The 13,520-nt window shown below is 38.8% G+C and overlaps 1 long non-coding RNA gene across 1 annotated transcript; it reads right to left on the reverse strand.

The window, feature by feature from the left end:
* Nucleotides 1-642: 642 nt before the first annotated feature.
* Nucleotides 643-13,299, reverse strand: LOC146437692 (uncharacterized). Its single transcript, XR_014851501.1, has 3 exons — nt 13,156-13,299; nt 10,538-10,612; nt 643-1,733 (listed from the first exon to the last, which is right to left on the reverse strand). It is a non-coding gene; the product is annotated as an uncharacterized LOC146437692 (long non-coding RNA).
* Nucleotides 13,300-13,520: the final 221 nt, after the last annotated feature.

The raw sequence follows: 13,520 nt of genomic DNA on the forward strand, positions 1-13,520 counted from the left end.
TGATTTGTGCTTCATCCTCAAACCCCTTGCTTCCTTCTGAGTTGGCTCTGCTTTGCCTAGTCTTGATTACTTATCTTACTAATTATCTTATTCATTCATGCTTTTTTCCCTCCCTACTTTAGGGAAGATCCTGGGTATTGTAGTTCATTATTGTGGCTCTTGCATGAGAAATACTTACTTAAGCTAATAGTAATTTGTTAGAAGGTTTTGAAGAACTGTGGTTTTATAACAAATACATCAGACCTTCAAGATACATGGAGGAAAATAAATACCAAAATAGTTTTAGGTCCTTGCAGGAGTTTCCTGTTGCCCATGAGAATGATCCCTGATCATAATTCTGGTGATTGGCACAGAGTGGTCATTATTTTCTCAATAAATTTATTGCAATAATACATAAATATGTTCTGTAAGAATTGCAAGTTACAAGGATGAATAATTTTAATTGAAGGTAACAATACCTGTATTATTAAACTTTCATGCAGCCATGAAGGTGGACTGAGACTTGCTTGTATCAAGTATTGAAAATGATGTGCAAGTTAATAGAAATTACCAGGTGCTGTAGAGTAGAAATTATGGAGAACGTTTGATTTTTCTCACCAAAATTCTACCATAATGGAGAAATCATTTCATTTGAAAGCAATGTGTTTGCCCAGCTTCTGCAAAGTGTTAATTAGCCATTTGGCTATTTAAAACCCCTTCTGTGATGTCTAGTTTTACCCTTTCACTCATTCTTTTCATTTACTTTCTCTCACTCACTTTTAAACTCCTCCTGTTGACTGAAGTTAAACTCAGACAGATTTTGTGTCTGCCTTTTCTCGTGGGCAGATATTGAATAAGTATTTTATCATTACTATGAAATGAAATAGTGGCTTTTTGTAGTCACAACCTGAAATACCACATAGCTATGACTTACTAAACAGATACTTCCCTTGTGAAATTTTTGAACCAGCAGTGGGTTTTGTTTACAATCCAACAGAGATTGCACTGTGTTAGAGCAGCATCCTGCCTGCTACTGCTTCCAGAACAAGGAAGGCCACGTTAATATATTCATTTAAAACCTGGCACTCATCTTAGTTCACACCATTATCATTTATATAAAGACAAGTTTGCATGTCTATTATGTCTTCTGCATTTCACTCTTTGTTTTTTCATCTCCTTTTATTTCTCAAGATGTATTTCACCTTCAATAGCTGCATCACTGCACAGAGCTTGTTTCTCCATACCCTGTAGCTCCCAAGTGCAGTCAGGTACATTGCCCACTGTTTTAAGTGGAGCCCACTGCTCCATGGGCTCATTTGTACATCAGAATATTTCTCTGTTCTCAAAAAGAGATTATCCTTTCTCTCTGCCCTATTACTCAGCCATTCACAGAGGTTTTCTCTGTGTACTTCTGGGTTTTAGTGCAGTTGTCATGTTCTAATTAAAATGCTATTCCACTGTACACAAAAGGAGGTGTCCTAGATTTTTATTTCATTGCCTCCTTAGACACTTCCATCAAGTCTGCTTGCTGCTTTCTCCATGGCTGGAGAGTTCTTTCCCTTCAGCCTGTCCTAGAGAATTAACTTACCAGCAATGTCCTTTGGTGTTTCTCCCCAGTTAACTGCAGGGGACCAAAATCGTTGAGGGACTGAAGCAAATAGGAAATAAGGAGAGTCAGAGTGCTGGGATTGCTCAGATTTCTGAAGAGAAGGCTGGGGCAGATCTTGGTGGCAAAAAGCTCTAAATGGCACATCCTAGAAGATACACAGTAATAGAACATGGTTGGATTCCCAAAATACAGATATTTGTGAATGTGTAAAGCTGCAGCCTGGCTTTTTCAGTGGTGTCCAGTGACAGGACAAGAGGCAATGGCTCAAAGTATAATAGAACAAATGGCTTTTGACCTTTACAGAAGATTTTGAACAAGAGTTAGATTTTAGGAGTACTGAGCTCCTAATTACCCACCATAAAATTTTCAGTAACTTGGAGTTGCTTTATCAAACCTAGCAAAATTTTCCAGTTGTGTAAACCAGAAGATTACAGCCTTTAATAGTGGCAATGTAGTTGAATTTTGTAAGTATTATATTTATTTTTGTCTTCCTTCATCTGTGATGTTATCTAAGGGTAACTAGGAAAGCATAACTAGTGTTTTTATTCAGAAAATAATTTTTAACTACTCAATGGAGTAATTTGGATTCTTTGCTCCTACCTCCCCTTTGTTGCCATCCTTGGTGTTTTTTTAAATAATGAATTCAATAGAAAATCAAATTTGACCAAGTAGATAAAACATTTGAGTAATTTTTTTCCCCCAGACATTTCTTTCAACCAATTGATAATCAAGTACAACCTTGAGTGAGATCAAGGGTGTAACTTGTCCCCAGGCAGATGCACAGCAGAGTGGGGCAGGGCAGGTGTGTGTGACACTTCCTGTGATATCCCTGCATTTCCATCTCTTTTCAGATGAGATTTCCCCAGATAGATGGGATTTCTTAGTAACCCATCATTTTTCCAAGTCCCTGATAAGCCTCCCCTTTGGCAACAAGCTGCCTGTGGTATGAGAGCTCTCCTGGCTTCCAAAAGAGCTGAAAATCCAGGGAAGTGCCAAAAACCAACTGCAAATCACTTGATGCCTGCAAGGCTGGCATTGGAAAGCCTTTCTTATTGTCATAAAATGCTGATTCAACAGATCTGTGCATTGCCTGGCAGTAAGAATATTTTAAAAACTGTGAAGGGAAGCAGGCAGCTCAATTTTGTCAGGTGTCCAGATGCTCAATTATGTATATACATATATAAACACATATATATACATGTGTGTATATGTATATGGGACTGAATTTCTGCTAAAAACACCATTGTCCTGTTTTGATAGGAGAAGTTTCAACAGGCTGTAAATTAGCGAGTTTTCCTTATGAAATTATAAAGTACACAGTCTTCAAGCTTCAGACTACACAGGAAGAAGTAACACTGAGCAAAAATCCTCAATGGGTTAAAATCTTTCTCTGGGAATCTGCATGTGTTTTCAGAGCAGATTGAGAGAGACCTTTCTATAACTGTAATTTATGCAATTCCAAAGCAGAATTTAGATTACAACTTTGAAGTGTCTGCTACAAAGAAATGTGATGGTAAGAACTTGAGTTATTAATCTGGGCTCTTGCACACCAGACATGAGTTTTGATTGTAATGGGATTTTCCTTCTTTAAGATGTAAGAAAAAAGTGAGTTGTAAGGATTTATGTACTAGGCTACAGTATCCTTAGATATTCCTGGGTTTAAGATTGGTTCTTTCATAAATGCATTTCTCTTCTACTTTCCATCCAAGTTACATCTCTGGCTCTGGAACTACCAGTTTTCCTGCCAGTGTGGCTGCTATCCTGTTTTTTTGGTTGTTTTGTTTGGGGTTTTTTTGAATGTCACTCTGAATTTGTGTTACTTTATGGTGGTGTCAAAATTGAGGTATATTACTAAAGAATGAGAGGAATTGAGAGGAAAAAAGAATGAACTTAAAATGGTGAGACCTGACCAAAATAAAACACTCCCATTCTTTTGTTTGTGAAAGTGATTCTCTTAGGAAGCAGGAAATGTATTTGGTTGAGTCACATTGCTACAAACCTGTACAGTAGAGGTTTTTCTGAAGTACTCTGTTGGGATTCAAATGGGAATACATCACCATCCCCTTTACATGTCCCTGGTTTTATTATTGGCATGAGAAGTGCATGTTGGAGAGCAGTAGTTCAGCCAGTGTGTCTGGAAATAACCTGACAGAGTTCCTCCCCAGGAGGCTGCAGTGAGGTCTCTAGGTGACTGCTGAGACCCAAGCAGCTGCCCTGGGCACTCCTGATGGAGGCAGGCAGACAGGGCTTGGAATAATCCAGGACAAAGCCTTTTACCACCTGTAATAATGCTGCATTAAAACTACCAGGGATCTCATTTGACAGCTCTTTCAAACCTGTCAGCCAGTGCATCAAAAGCAGTGTCCCCAAGGCATTTTTGTAGCTGCAGTGAGAATGCCAAAGGAGATGTGGCACCAGCCTGTAGCTGCCATCTCCTGGGTGTGTCCTGGCATGTGAGCTGTTCCAAGGTGGGACTTCATCACCTGAAGTTAGGCTGGTCTGGCTCTGCAAAAACAAATAGCAGGTCTTTGATCCAAAGTCTTTTATTGGATCTAAGCTGAGCTTGGAGCTGAGCCTCCAAAGGCAATTTAAACTGGAACTGCTCCTACTGACATCAAGCTCAGCCTAAAAGGAAACCCATTTCACTGCCCTTCAGTGGGGTGAGTTGTACAGTTGGGAGTTTGTCACCTCTCAGTGTCATTTATTATGAACCCAGTTTATGGTGCAGTTACTTGTGAGTGAAGACAAAAACTAACAGCCTTTAATTACCTGGCACTGCTTTCAGTAGGAGAGCCCTGAAAGGGATGCTATTCAATAGCATTTATTACACAGTTTTTCTTCCACAGAGCCCTTTCTGCAAACAATATTCACTGCAGTACCTCTAATTCTGCTCTAAGCCATTCTGTTATTTGTTAATCACAAAATGCTTATACGTGCAATGAAGTATTAATATTAATATACAATTCCATAGTAAAATACTGCATTTGAATGCACAGAAAATTTCCTCACAAGGAAATTTAGGAGTGTATAATAGTTTCACAGTTAAATCTAAACTTGTTATGCTTTTTCTTGCTAATACAGAAGTTTCTTATCTCTGTTATGGTACAATGATGCTCAAAAGTTCATTTTGGAAAACAGAATGATGTAAAAAATGAATGATGTGATGAAGTCTGGGTATCAGTATCAAGCCTTGTTCACTGCTTGGGCACAAGAAAAATGGTCATGCTAGCACCTGGTATTTTGAAAAATAAGCATGACTTCAGCAGGCCAAGTGTTATATGGTATTGAATGGTGTATTCTGAGTATCATGGCAGATTTGAATGTGAAATGCACAACACCTCAGCAATGGTATGTTAAAAGCTACATGAATTGCTAGAAGCTTTAGTTTTATTGCATTAAAAGGTGTCCAAATGTGAAAATGAAGTAGCTTTAGACTTGTGCAGTGGTATTTGCTATTAGAGAGCTGGGGATTGAGAGACAAAAAATTAGTTGTACCTTTTCAGCTCAAGATTCATACTGACTTGCTTTAGCTGTAATTCCAGGCAGTGTAATCCCTTAAATTCATATACTAGAAGAACAAAGGGTGAGAAAAATGACTTTTTCAAATGCTTAGAAACATTACTTACATTATAAAATTTTAGCTTCTCCTCTGCCAGCATGTTTGATGTCCTGTAGGTCTCATTATGACCTAGAGAGAAGTGTGATCTCTTCAGCTGTGAGATGAAGTTAACAGAGGAATTGAGGCCCAGCTCAGTGACATGCAAGATTTTAGGCCTCTTACTTGAGAATTACAGCTTTAGTATGCAAACACATCTCCCAGGGAAGCTTTGATTAAGAGTAAATTAAATAAACATGTGTGCCATTTAAAGCCAACAATATGTGTGAAACTTTAAAATTATATGGTAATTAGAACTCCGTGGCTGTCTGTCAGGAATGATATTATTTCCTGAAACTATAAACTGATGGAAGAGTAGCTGCTTCTGTAAGAGGGAACAATCACTGGAATACCCTTCCTGCCACATCAGTAACCAAGAAAACCTCTGGCCATGTTCAAACAGATTTTTCTGGGGTGATTGTTCAACTTTTTCTACCCTGGGAATTCTGTTGTTGCTGCTCAGGGCTGTGCTGAAGGTGTTACCTGAGTCTGACTGCAGAGTCTCTAAGAGGAGGTAATTTCCAAACTGTCCCTTTCCCCTTCATCTTTGTCTTTCATTTTTTGCTACAAATATTTCCCTTCATTTTCTTGTTATTCTTCTCCTCCGGATGAAAGTGTTTCTCCCCTTATCCAATGTGGTATGCGAAGAAGGATTTTAGAGCATTTAATAATAGAAATGCTGCTTGGCCATTCATTTGTAGAAATTGGAATGCAACGGTGACACAATCTCACAAGGTCCAATTGGACAATCAGGAGCTTTGACAAAGAGCTGAACAGCCAGCCTGTTCTCTCAGTTATATCCTCTGCTTAGTGCAGAGGTTACCCAACACTGGAACTGTTTGTTTAGGTCTTGTCTACTTCCTCCTTTCAATTTTTTTATCATATTTGCTGCTCCTAAAACCTTCTGTTGGGTGACACTCTCACAGGATGTGCTGTTTCCATTTGTTACTGGATGAGGTTTAGCAGAGTGTGAAAGAAAAGAAAAAATGAGTTTGCAGAATAAGGATTTTAGAGAAGTATTTGTAATCTCTTGGAACTGATGATGACTGTTCTTATGAGGAGTGTGGGGAGGGGTTAAGGACAGAACTATTTACTTCAGGACCTGCTTGCTGATGCTGCTTGCAGCCTGGCTCAATGCTGTCCCATTTTCTAAACATGGAGTAAATCAGTATTTTTAAGAATTACTATGTAACTGTGGATTTACTCAATGACGACTAGTTTCATCAAAACAGAACAAAAGCAGTGCTTTTATCTGATTTACTGATCAGTAAAAATGGTTTCAAAGCTTTGCATTAGGTATTGGTATTTGGGAATCATCTCCCAGCAGTTCAAGCCTTTTAGCCTCAGTCTAGTTTTTCCCTGCAGGTTTTTGAATAACTGTTTCCTGTAACCTTTATTTTACCTTTCCTTTGTAAAGTAGGCTAAGACTCCACTCTTACAACCATGCTCTTTCCATGCCTTACTAACAGAGCAATGGGTCACTGTTAATATTTGTATTTTCTTTGTTTGGTTTGTTTTTGTTTTTTTTTTTAATTACCATTCGCTCTTAAAATACATACAAAATCACAAACAGAAGTTCCAGAAATAGTGTCTGGTTTAATCACCACTATTAATTCAACCCAAATCTTTGTGACTGTAGGGCTCCTTAATTTCTCAATTCAAATAGGGCTGACATACATTCTTAACATGTTGAAAAAACTTTAGGAATTGCAGTTTTCACTTTTCCCAATTGCGTTGATTTTACACATCAAGGTTATGTATGAATGGGTTTTTTAAATCTTACCCAAGTCTTTGTTCTTATAGAAAAAGTGCCAGATTGACAACGTGCACCTCAGAATTGTCTAAGTTCCTTACTAACAGGATGTTTAAAATTGAGATCTGTCTCTGATCTGAAAATTGCATCTCATGACAGTGACCATAATAGCTTCCACATGTGCAGATCATGGATAACCAGTTGAAGTCAGGAGTTTACAGCTTTGAAGAAGGCAGTGTCATTTGTGTTCTCTGTTTGTTAACAACTTTTCTTGAGAACATTGTAAGACAAATAACTGGAGGAAGACAGCAATGTTCTTGAATGGAAAAATGGCCAAGGCAATCTCTAAGGGAAGATGTCAAGGGACTCAAGATAGCAGTAATAAAAATTATCTGCCTGATATTCATAATTTTAGAATTTAAAATAGCTACACAAGCCTTTAATGTGCTGAATATCAGGTCAAAGATGGAGTGCTGGGCTTCAGGTGATAATACCAATTTAGTTATAATTAATGACTCTTTCATTAAAATGGACCAGAAGAGCAGGAGCATATTCCTTAGTAGTGATCACTGGTAAGATTTTTGGTATTTTTCTAGAACTAGTGAATGTGATACTGAGAAGCATTATCAAAAGATCTCTAGTATAAATTAGACTATTCGACTGTATTTTAAATCAAGTGTGCCAACCCTGAAAAATTGCTTTTTAATTTTCCATCAATATCTGAAGAGCTGCATGAAGTCATAGCTAAGGGAATGCAGTGCTGCAGTGCTATGGAACTTGCTGTTAGCACAGACAATCTGTGCTGGGGCAGAGGCTGCTTGCAGACCTATTCACTGGTCAGAAAATGGGGCTCTGATCCTTGATGAAAGATGACTGCCAGGTGGCTGAAAGCATTAGTGCTCTCCATACTGGCTACCCTTTCAATCTTGGAGGGGAAAACTACAATCTGCACCCACCCTATTTGAGATTTGACCCTTAATTCTTTGGAAAAACCAACAGGAAGAGTTGTGTAAGCAGATGAGTATGTATCAGTACTGTAAAAACTAGTTAATGCCGAGGCATTGGAATGGGATGGACTGCAAAAGTGGTTGCAATTCATTCTTATTAGTAATGTCACCATCATGGGAAAGTCACTCTGATTTCTGTGCAGCAGAATCAGATGTGTCCTGGAAATGACAGAGGAGTTTTCAGCTCGCAGTGGGTGGATGCAGGAAAAGGAAATTCTGGTTCATTTTTACAGTAATCCTTCACTTGCCCTCTGTGAGACAATCCAGCTCAGAACATGGTTCCATTTACCCTTGGGAAGAAGGAATGCACCGTTTGTTAGAAACACAGTGTTTCAGAACATGTTCTTATTGGGAATTTTGACAGTTTCGTGGGACTCTGAGCTTCTGGTCATAATGAATCCCTGACAGCAGATGGGATTTGCTCAAAGCACTGGAATAGAGAGAAGCTTGGCCTGAGATAGTATTGGAATCTGTGCAGCCCTTTGGGAAAGGGCAGTTCACACTCAAGTTTAATTAGGTACATTCCACTTCCCAGCTACTGGAGTTGAGCTAGAAATTTTGGTTTCCACACAACAAGCAAAGAGCAGAACAATATCCCCTGCTTTTTTTTCTCTCTCCTGCTCTCTTTTTATTTTCCTGACTAGAAAAGCTCCTTTATGAGACATGTAATTAGGACATCTGAGATTTTAGGTTTGTGATAACAGACTTGGATCTTAATCATGAGAAGATTAACCACAACCATTCCAACTTAGAAGAGGGACATTCTTGAAAAGATTTTATTCACCCTTTTATGTCTGTCATTCAACAACTTCAGCAGAAGAAATGAACCAAAGGAGATTCGGAATCTCATGCTATCCATATTTTCAATATTTCTGATAGCAGTATTGGTGTGTTCCCTGTAAATTCTAATGATTGAGATTTAAATAACAGTTCTTAGCTGTTTGTGATCTTTTGAAGTTGCCAAGTTAGAATAATTTAAGGGTTTAAAGAACTGTATTGCTGTTTGGTTAATACCTGCTTCTTATCAGGAGCAGAGTCAATTATTGTTGCTTGGATGAGACCAGCCTAGACCAATAAACCTCCATGTCTGCCTGTGTGTTTCTGTACTTGTTCAGTGGTAATGTATGCAAATCCCTTACAACACTCCTGGAAAGTGGTTTGTTTGGTTTTTTGGGTTTTTTTTTAATTAATTACTTTATCTTTTGTACCCAAAACTGGTTTTTTCCCTTCCTCTTTACAGAGTATATAGTGCTGTGGTGTTTCTCAGACATTTTAAAGTGAAATGTGCACTTATCTCCTTCACAAAAGTGAAATTTTCTGGAATTATTCCAAGGGTGAGAGAGAGAGCAGCAAGAAGAGTTTTAATTACAAATCCCATGTCCTCAGTTGATTTTTGTTGTAGGGGGCCAAATGGGTGTTAGTTTGTGCTAGACTTAGTTTTCCTGTACTGCAGAATGACCTCCAGTGTTCTCAGGGTTTCTGATTAGGTAGAGGTGTATCAACAGAACTTGTAAGTCCATCTCTGCTAACACTCCCAGCTACCTGAACACAGACACTGTGCAGATCTTCAGTCTCTTTTATTCAAGGTATTTCAGAGTCACCATCCCTGGGTGGGAACAGACCTTGACTCAGATGTTTCCTTTCCTGTTTGACCTTGCTGTTTCCAGTCAGAGATTCCTGTTTGAGACTTACAGCCTGAAAAGAAGAACCAAACCAAGTGTGGTATGGATGGAGGGAACTGGGAGTTCAGAATCATATCTGAGTTACGATACAACTTTAATAGCTGAATTCCTAAATTAAGTGTTGATTGAGCCCCTCCTTTTTGAATAAGCATGAATAGTTTCTTTGCCACCTACTTGCCACTTATTTAGGGGATTTAATTATCACCTAGCTGGAAGGCAGGACATTATTTTACACCTAGAGAGAGGGGACGAGAGGGGGAAGTAGTCACTTTAATGAGGTGGAAGAGAAGTCAGCCAATGAAGAATACATGTATAATTTGCTAGAGTGTTTTTGTGTGTGTATATATATACACACACATATATTTATTAGTGTGCTAAAGGTGACATTGATTGTTCAAGCTTAAAACATCCAACTTCAGTGAGCTGAGTGAGGCTTTGTTTCCTTCTCACATTTTCCACAGTGTGACTTCACTCTTTTCTGATTTAAACAGTTAGCTTTCCTCAGTAGTTATTACTTTTGTTACTGTAATGCCTTATTGAAAAAAAAGTATTATACATGGATTTTAATTAGGTTTCTTAGTAATAAGTTGCTACTGTAGGCATTTGCTTTTATTAAAGTAATTGATTTATATTAACACTCTAATATTTTTTCAACCATGAAGTATCTCTGTAATGTGTATTTTATTTCATAAATAGCTGTTTAGGTTAAAGGGGAAAAGAATTCTCCATTTCTTGGAATCCTTTGTAGTGCTTTTTTCACTTGACACAACTTGCCACCCTTAGGATGCATGTGTGGAAAAGCAATGGAATGACAGAATGGAAAGCAGATAAAAGGTGTAGCAAGGCAGTTACCTCTGCTCCTGAGTGGCAGCACTCTAAATGGGATTACATTGTAATCTGCATTGTTCTGTTCCAGTTTACTGCTTCCTATAGAAATAAAAATCCCCATTGCAAACTGATTGCTAACTTTGTTAATTCCTGAACGTTTGGTTTCTTGAGACTGAATAGCTTTGTACTGTTGTATTGCATTGATGGATTCCCTGCAGTACTAAATCCAACTAGTTCCTGATCTCTGGTCTGCTGAACTCCTGCTTAAATTCTTTATAGTTATTATCTGCAGGTCAAAGGAAAAATTTCTCCTCCAGCTTCATAGGTTAACCAGTATAAGCAGAGACGGAAAAAAATTACATTATTAGTAATTTCTAAGTGCCATTTCCTGTAAATTTAGTGTGTTCTTCTTTCAGCTACATGGGAAAAAAGATAATGCTAAGTGGTTGCTTTGGCTTTTTTCAGTATCTGTTCATTGGACTACAGTCATTGCTGCCAGTAGTTCTCCTTGTTTGTTGCCATCCTTAGGGTTTAAAGGCTTCTTTTTTTTTCCCCTTATCAAAATCAGAAGGCTCTGCACTGCAGCAAACAACCAAACATTGCAAACACTGAAAAACATGTTAGACTTTCTGTATTTTCCTCTATTTTACAGCAGCAGTGGAAGGACAGCTGTTAATAACCAATTTGCTTGAGGTTTAGCAAGAGCTGAGGTAACCAGTGTGTCCTTTTATGGGAGTCATTCTGTATCCTGAATTACCCCCACTGCAAGGGAAGGAGTAAAACTGCATCCAGTTTTAAAGATGCAGCAGTACAGTGGATTTGCACAAGGAGCTAATGATATTTTGGTTTGCTTCTTTTGCTCCTTTCTAAGTAATTTCTAATGTTCATGTCTGGTTTTGCACTCCTGAGTACTGGATTTATGTTTTCACAGCACTATCTACCCTGACCTTAACATCCTGTTCCTACCTGTATTAGTGGCTGGCTTATCACTGTGGAGCTAAAATTATTTTTTCCATGTGCATCATTTTACAACTATCCTTCCTGAATTTCATCTGCCATTATCTCACTCTATCCCTTGGCTGCAAGCTTTTTCTGTACTTCCTCACAGTCAATTCCTATCTTTACCACCATGAATAACAGTAGCATCCTGAAAGTTTGTCATCACACTCTGCACTCCTTTTCCCAGATAAGTTAAAAACATGCTGAGCACCAGGTCTCTCATAAATCCTGTAAGACTCTGCTGAGTATCTCTCTTTGGAGAGAGAAATGGCTTTTATACTAACCTTCAATATCTTCCTTTTTTTAATCAGCAACTTTATTCATGTGGGGACCTTCCTCCTCATGAGTGCTCAGCCTATTTGGAAAGACTTTTAAAAGATTCTTGCAGGAGGCCTTTTGGAAATCCATGTATGTTGTATTAACCTCACCTCTCTTACACATGTTGTTCTTGGCTAGAAAGGTAATCAATATGGTTTTGATACATGCCTTGCATTTATGTAAGCTGTGTTGATTCCTATGTAATATATCCTATTTATTGTGGCCTTGCTAATTCTGGGGGTGGGTTTTTTCAAGCTTCCAGTAACTTCCCTGGAGCAGATTTCAGAATAATGGGTTCAACTTATATCTAGAAGTGGTTTTAGTCACCTCCTAGTGTTGTGCCAGTAAGGTGATTTAGCACAACATGCATACAACACATAACTAACTAGTATCTCCTTTTTAATTCCTAAGTGCTAAACCCCTGAATTTGGTGTCTTGATGGTTGTTCATGCTGCCATAACCCTTGGATCTGCCACGTTGATGTGCTGCAGGTCCTCTGGCACACTGCTTGTGGAGGGGAGCTTGATGTGCTGTGAGTGTTTCTTCTCTGTTAGGGCTCCCCAGCAACAAAGTAAGAATGCTGTTCATCCTCCACTTCAGGGCAAGGGACCTTGCTGGGTTTTGGACAGATCAGTAAATAGCCACAGTGAACTCAGTCATTAAAATTCTTTTCACAACAGCTTTCTGGTGAGTTAAAATACCAAGTCACAGCTTTAGAACTATTTTCCTTTCTGCTTCATCCTTTTCTGAGTTACTGACTGTCTTGGTTTGAAAACAAACCAGTGGGAGATCACAAGTCAAGATTGAAATTAAAAATAAGTGAAATAATACAAGGAAAAAGCACTGACAAAGTCAGATACAACCTAACACCCTGTTAGGGTGGTAGTAGCAGTCCGACTGAAGTAGTCCAGTTGAAGCAGTGATCCTGTGAAGGTCTAGTCTCCAGCTGAAGATCCAGTGTAGCTCTCGTCCTCTGGGAACCCAGTAGACAGGGCTCCCTCAGGCAGTTCCAGGGCCAGGTTATATCCAGATGGGAATACCTGGTTCCTCCCTCCTGGGCAGAGCATCCCACAATGGGATGAGATAAGTCCATGAGTCACACGGTGGGTCCCTGATGGCCCATTGCCTGTCATCCGGAGTGGGTCATTAGCAGGTGATAGCAGCTAACGGCCCAGAGCTGGTGGTAATAGAATACTTAACTACATCTATATTGCAACTTAGGACACTGACCAATAAATAAAAGTTATGCAGTTACACATCTCAGATTAAATAAGTGTCACTCCTTGGAAGTTAATTTCTGACAGGAACTTGTTGCCTTACTGTACCTTGTCACGTTTTTGAAGGACCAACCCTTTGGAGTACGCTGCAGCCTTTGGGTCAGCTCCCAGTGCAGAGTACTGGAAACCAGCTACTTGGAATCCTCAGTGCAATGGACTTCACTGGTTTTCTTCTTTCTGGAGTTCTGAAAGGAAACTGATAGTCTTACTAGAGCTGCTCAACTGCCTGATCCTTAGCAGCTGATAAAAAGATACAGTATGGGATTAAAACTTTTCATCTGGACTCTGTCGAGTCAAACTGAATTAGGTGAATCAAGTAACACAGTGTCCAAATGTCCAAATTTTTAATTAAAAAAAGGCTTTAAAACAAATACATTATTTCTTATTCAAGCAAGTTTTTAACCTGCCTCCCA

Source organism: Lichenostomus cassidix, chromosome 4 (assembly GCF_008360975.1).
Source record: "Lichenostomus cassidix isolate B80296 chromosome 4, HeHo_3.0, whole genome shotgun sequence".
Classification (NCBI taxonomy): Eukaryota; Metazoa; Chordata; class Aves; order Passeriformes; family Meliphagidae; genus Lichenostomus; species Lichenostomus cassidix.